Genomic DNA, 6,226 nt, shown 5'->3' with positions numbered 1-6,226 from the left:
GCATTCTTAGCTTAAATGACGACTTCTGTCAGTGAGTTTCTGAATTACATGCTGATGTAAAAGCATTACCTGTAAGAAATTCTGGGTAGGCTACATTTTTATTTTCTGAAGAACTGCCTCCGTGATTTCAAGTCTGCTTCACTTCACAGCATTTTTTTAAGGCAGTTCATTCTATGAGCTGCATTACATATTGTTGTCTTTCATGCCTCTCTCTTCTGTGCTTATGAACATCAAATCCAGTTAACACTCTTAGTATTTTCCCATGTATTTTCCAATTTTCCAATACATACAGCAGGATAGGTCTTATTTTAAGGAATAAATATATTGAATGTAGACTGCAAATTTTCTTGCTAAAATAAATGTTGCTCTTGTTAAAGTAAACTTATATTGCCATGCACAGAAATAATTCTTTTGAACAGTTACCGTATTTGATCAATTATCACCCAGATGCTTTGCATTTAGAGTGATGATTTGCCTCATTCAAGGAACTCTAAAGGTAATTGAAGTGAATTTTTCAAATGGTGGATCAAGGACAGAAGCTGGTGATATGCTGCCTACTTTTTGGAGAGTAGCCAAGCATAATATTTAAAACATCTTTTTCTCCAGAGGACCATCCAATTACTACATCAGTTACTACATGAGTAAGATCAAGTAGCATTTTTCCAAATTAGCAGTAGATACCGTGAACTAAATAAAATCAACAATGAATTTAAACTAAATGCAAGGTGAGACAACAAAAATGGAGAATGAGCAAAGACGCGAGCACTCCATCTGGCCGTTCGCAATCCAGAAGGGAATGCAGCTCTGTCAGAAGAGGGTCAGCGTAAAACAGCTTGACTCTCAGCAATCAAACCAAGCGCAGCGCAGTGCAATTGTTGTTGATCAAATACACATTTTCTAGTGAAACCATCTGCAATGTGATTTGTGTCTTTCCTGACCAGAATATATTTATGAGAATGCACTAGTGTGATGCAGTAAATGAGTTTCTGTGCTATTGTTGACAACTTAAGTGATTCTTTTCATAAAATCAGAAAATAATCATAGTGCTGGCCATGTGGAAAATGGGAATATTCAGAAAAAGTTGAACTGTCTTTGAGATGTCTGGTTAAAAGGGATGGGAGCTATGCGACAGGATTACAAAAGCTGTGGCGTGGCAGTTGTGAAGGTCGGGCGAGGAAAGTGGCTGCGTTCAGAGCAGGGCTGGGCCAGCCCTTCCAGACAACATCTTGCAGACCTGTGAGAAGTGCTGGCTGCTCCAGTGCTGCCTTCTGTGCTCGCAGATTCAAGCGAACGTCGGAGGACATCTTTGTAGTTCTGAATTGAACAGCTGCAGGGTTATTAGAAGATTCATAAAACCTACAAAAGACCTCATGAATTTCTAAAGACTCAGAAATGTAGAGTGTGCAGAATAACATCTGCTCATGTTTCCTAAGGTCTATTGTTGCATCTGCCCTGACAAAGAATCCCAAAGAATGCACGTTGTTTGTATGTTTTCTAAACACTTCATGAGACATCGTTTCTAACAGCTCATTTGAATATCCAGGAATATCCTTTCACACAAATTCCCTCTGCAATCAAACAGGAATTAAGAGGAAAATATGTTCTTGTTTTAATATTTGAAAAAGAAATCTGGTGAAAATCAGGCAATTACAGTTGCCGGAGGCATTGATGCGAGTGATTGGAAGCCAAAAGATTACTCCCTGTCGGTGATTTTCCTTTGCTTTTTCTACATTTGCTCCCAGTGGTGACTGTGAGAGGGAGCACACACTGTAAAAGCCTTACAGGGCTTCAACAGTACTAAAATGTTTGACTTATGCTAACGGGAGCATTTGTTATGAGACTGCAGGAAAATGCATCACCTTCTTCAAAGTACCCCAGACAGTCACAGAGACAATAATGGTAAATTATTTGATATTGATATTGATTTAGCTTCTGAACAAGCTTCAGTTTGTTATCCCTCTCCAGTTGTTATCAGGGTTGGGGGAGTCATTGTATAAGATGGAAGATTTTCTTTGGAGGAAATTGAAAATGGCAGTACTGTAAGAGAATCTTTAGAAAATCACTGAGCTATATGGGAACTCTGTAGTTAATATGTAAGTACTATCACAGGAAAAAAAAAAAAATCATGGCATAGCATATCTGTTTAAAAAGAGTGCTGAATGGAAACTTCCCTCTTGAACAGCTTCACAACCTGGAGGATGTTCTCAGCTGCCTGCAGCTCGTCAGGCGGGTAAGTGCTCTGCCAGCAGCTCCCCTCTGCCCACCTGCCTTTCATTCTCCTGCTGATGTACATGAAAGTGTGGTGCTGTCACAGGGCATTGCTGTGTTTTCTCTATCTTGTTCTGCTCCCATCTCGTGTGTGTTGCTGTCGAATTGCTGCAGGGAAGCAGTAGCAGCACCTGCAGTGAGACTCGGGACCTCAGCAGGCTTTTCTTGCAATTGGTTTTCCGTCTCCATGCCATCACCAAGGCTAATGAGCAAACAAAGGCTTCATTTAAGATTATACTCACATGACAATAAGATGTTCAAAAGAGACAATGTTAAGAAAAAGAAAATGCTTGAAGTTTTCTCACTTTGTAATTCTGGTTTCCCTTACCATTCCCTAGAGTAGCTGAGGTGTGCTTGCCAAGAGATTAGGAGTTCCCTCTTTTCTAATAGTTTTGTGGCCTTTTCTCCTACGTGTCCTTCTCTTCTTCAGACTCAGGACAGTGCTTTTTAGAATAAATTAAACTTTTCTGATGTAAGTCATGTTCCTTACTACGGCAGCAGTGCTGGAAAAGGGTGCTTGTATTGGCTGCACTGTTTCAAAGACACTCCTGCAAAAAAATGGCTTCATAGATGAGAGCAGTGGGTGCTCCCCTGCATCTGCACCTCAAACCTACTGGAGGGCTATTTGACAAATATGATGTGCTGCCTGTTCCCTTACACTGTTTGCCACAGAAGGGAAATAGGGATGTATGTCTTCATGTTAAGCCAGGGTCTCGTTCTCCTTGGAACTGTAGTGTTGGATGTTGGGGTGTGAGAAGGGCAGCTCGTACTTAGCAGCTGCTTTAGTCAGAGTGCACTGCTCTGGTGCGTAGTAATGCTGCTTCTCAGCTGGAGCTCTCTGACTTCCCAGTGCTGCCAGGATGTTGTGAAAGCCACCAGGAATTTCCTTCAGGGCTGATGCTGCAGTGGGGCAGCCGCGGGGCTGCAGGGCAGGGTGCGGCAGTCCCTGCAGCGCTGCGCCTGCAGCAAGTAGGGTACAGCTCCAAACCTTGTGAAAATAGAGTGATAAGGACCATATAATCCAGATTAATAATATTATTTTAATATTCTTTTTGAAAGTGCATAAATGTTATTTCAGTATCGTCTGTAAGTTGTGCAACAGGCATTTTTGTCACTTTGAATAATTGGTAATTGAAAAATCTTCCCCATCTGTTTATAATAAAACGCATCTGTTCAACATCTGCTGGGGAAAAAAAAGTCTTTGGTGGAGGAGAATCTGTGGATTAGGGAAAACGGTCACTGTTCAGAAGCCAGCAATCATCTGGTGAACCTGCATAATGTGCTTTTCCAGGTTCTAGAAGAGCACATTTCCAGACAGAGGTGGTTAGCTGGGGGAGCAGGAAGGAGCTGAGCTGCTCACCTCAGCCTTGGTGCAAAAACTCCTCCTTTCCAGCCATGGTCTAACTCCTAAATTTAATTTATTATTATAGAAACATTAATAAGAATCACATATTCATTCTAGAGTCACACCACTTAAAATATTGGCCTGTACTTTCAAAAACAACTATTTGCTATTATGTGTTAGGTCAAACCCTCTTAACATCCATGCTTTGGGCCTTAGCTGAAGCCTTTAAAAACAGCAGTCCCTTTGCAAAGGAGGCATCTACACCCTTATTCTTTTTTTTTTTTTTTTTTTCTCTTTCTGCTCAAAGAGGCTTCACGTACCTCAGAATTTTGTTATTGTAAATAGCACCTCACTGTAATCTACCATCCACTGCGTTCTCTTTGACTCTTTCACCGCTTTTAGAAGTAATAAGAGAATTATTCAAGTTCCTTGATTCTAAATGAAAGCTTTTTTACCACTGAGGTAATTCCAGCCCGTAAGAGTGAGTCAGAGAGAGTGCATCTCTGTTAAAATGTCGGTGTTTTTACCATGTTTCAGCTGTGACATTCTGCAGTAAATAGCTATGACGTATACATGAAACACATTTTCCAAGAAAGACGAGAGATCTGGACTAAATTCCTGGTATTTGTAAAGAAAAGTGGAGAAAAAAAAATCTTGCTATTTTTATTTATTTATTTATTTATTTTTTCCCCCAGACTCTTTTAACAAGAAGTATAAATCACAATTTGGTCTGTTCTTTGATAGTCACCTGTATATACCTGTCAAATAACCTGCATGTGCTGTCTGCCAAGGAAGCACTGAAAAGCAGAAGGCTGAACTCTCCCACAGTACTTGCGTTCCTGCAGATCAGCTCTAAGACAAAGAGATAATCTCCTCTTTATTTCCTGATGTCATTACACACAAATTAACACATGAGCTTTTCTGAGCAGAGCGGGCTTTGTTAACAGGTAGCAGGAACACAATGGTAAACAGCCTGGAGTAAGCGACTCCAATGCAATAATCTTTTGTTTTGGTTTCAGAGCAGTAGCTCTCTGAAATGCTTCCTTTCAATGACATTAAAGCATGGAAACTCAACTTCTGTTGCTTGCAAATCTGATGCTATTCTTAAACGGGTGCTGCATAAAGCAATGGGAGCTCTTATGAGACAGCAGAGCTTGGCAATGTTTAAACACAGGCTTACAAACATCTTAGGAAATGATAGGGAATTTGAATACAGTTAAATTCCACCACCTTCTTTTTTAATCTAGCTGTAAGCATGCTATAAAGTCAATTTGCATTTGATTTAGTGCTGTATGGAATCTTCTGTTCCATTTTTCTTTGGTTCACATACATGGAGGACTTGAGGGACTAAATAAGTCATTATATATTCTGTGGCATGATATTCCTCTGATAACTTTTCAAAGACAAATTGGGAAGCTTGCATATTAAACACCAGCAGTCCATGATAATGATAGGTCAGCCTCAAGGATAAAAACAGATGTGTATTTGAAAGTTAGGATCTTATGTTTGTATAAAAATTCAGTTTGATCTAGAAAGATCTCTTCTAAATAAATTGATCTGATAAAGTCATTTTTCCAGGTGAAAAATATCCAAAAAAAAAAAAAAAAAAAAAAGAAGGCTTAGACACTTCTAGTATTCTTGAGCAGTCAGTGTAGCAGTGTGCTGGTAGGATAAGTCATAATGAGATTTGAAGAGGAATTTGGACCACATTCAGTGTGAAAAGGGTTTTTCAGGATTTGTCAAGAATTGTTTTACAAGCCCCAGCTATTCCTGGCCAGTGCACATATCTGCACAAAACCCCCATGAACTCAAATCTTGTTCTGAACTTGAAATACAGACAATTTTTCAAACACAAGTCAATGCTGGTCTAATGCTGGATGATAAATTCACATGTGTCTTGTGATGTTTTTCTTTTTAAATGCAAAACTAAGTGAGGCAATACTGACCATTTTCAGCAGCAGCACTTAAGCACCCATCCAAGCACGAAGCTCAGCAGAGCCTGGCAGGGGAGCACAGAGCTGTGGGGGCGCAGGGTGTGTAGGTGCTGAGTGAGGCAGCCACTGGGGGCATAAACCTGATCAATTATTCTGTAGTAATAGATGTGTTGTAATTAGATGTTGTCTTATATCATAGTCCTGCATGTTGTTTCCATGAAAACAGAATTTTGTCTATAAAGGAACATCTTCACACCAGCGAACACAAAGATCACTCTTGCGTTCTGTGTGGCTCAGACCATGAGGAAAAGCTTGTACACTTCAGCATCACAGATATCACCCTGATGGTGGTACTGACCGAGTGTCATGTGGGGGGGACAGTAGTGGAAGTAAAAAGCTGTTCTCACCAGCTGTCCTTTCCTCTGAGGTAACGTGAGAAGTGTGCTGCTCTGTGCCCTCAGAGGTTACTAAATCCTGTGTGCATTTATGTTTCTCTTCCTCCCTCTGATATATTCACAAATGCTTTTGTCAAAACTAAAACCAAAACATTAAGATGACACGTGTCTGCAGGGAACCTCTTCTCCTTGCTCACCTTCCCTTTTCAGCCAGTCTGTAGAAAACACATTCAGCTCTAAGAGTCAGGCGTCTTCTGCTCGCTGAGCTGACTGGCAGGGTGGCG

Source organism: Aythya ferina (genome assembly GCF_964211825.1).
Source record: "Aythya ferina genome assembly, chromosome: 9".
Taxonomy (NCBI): domain Eukaryota; kingdom Metazoa; phylum Chordata; class Aves; order Anseriformes; family Anatidae; genus Aythya; species Aythya ferina.
Note: the sequence above shows the minus strand (reverse complement) of the source record.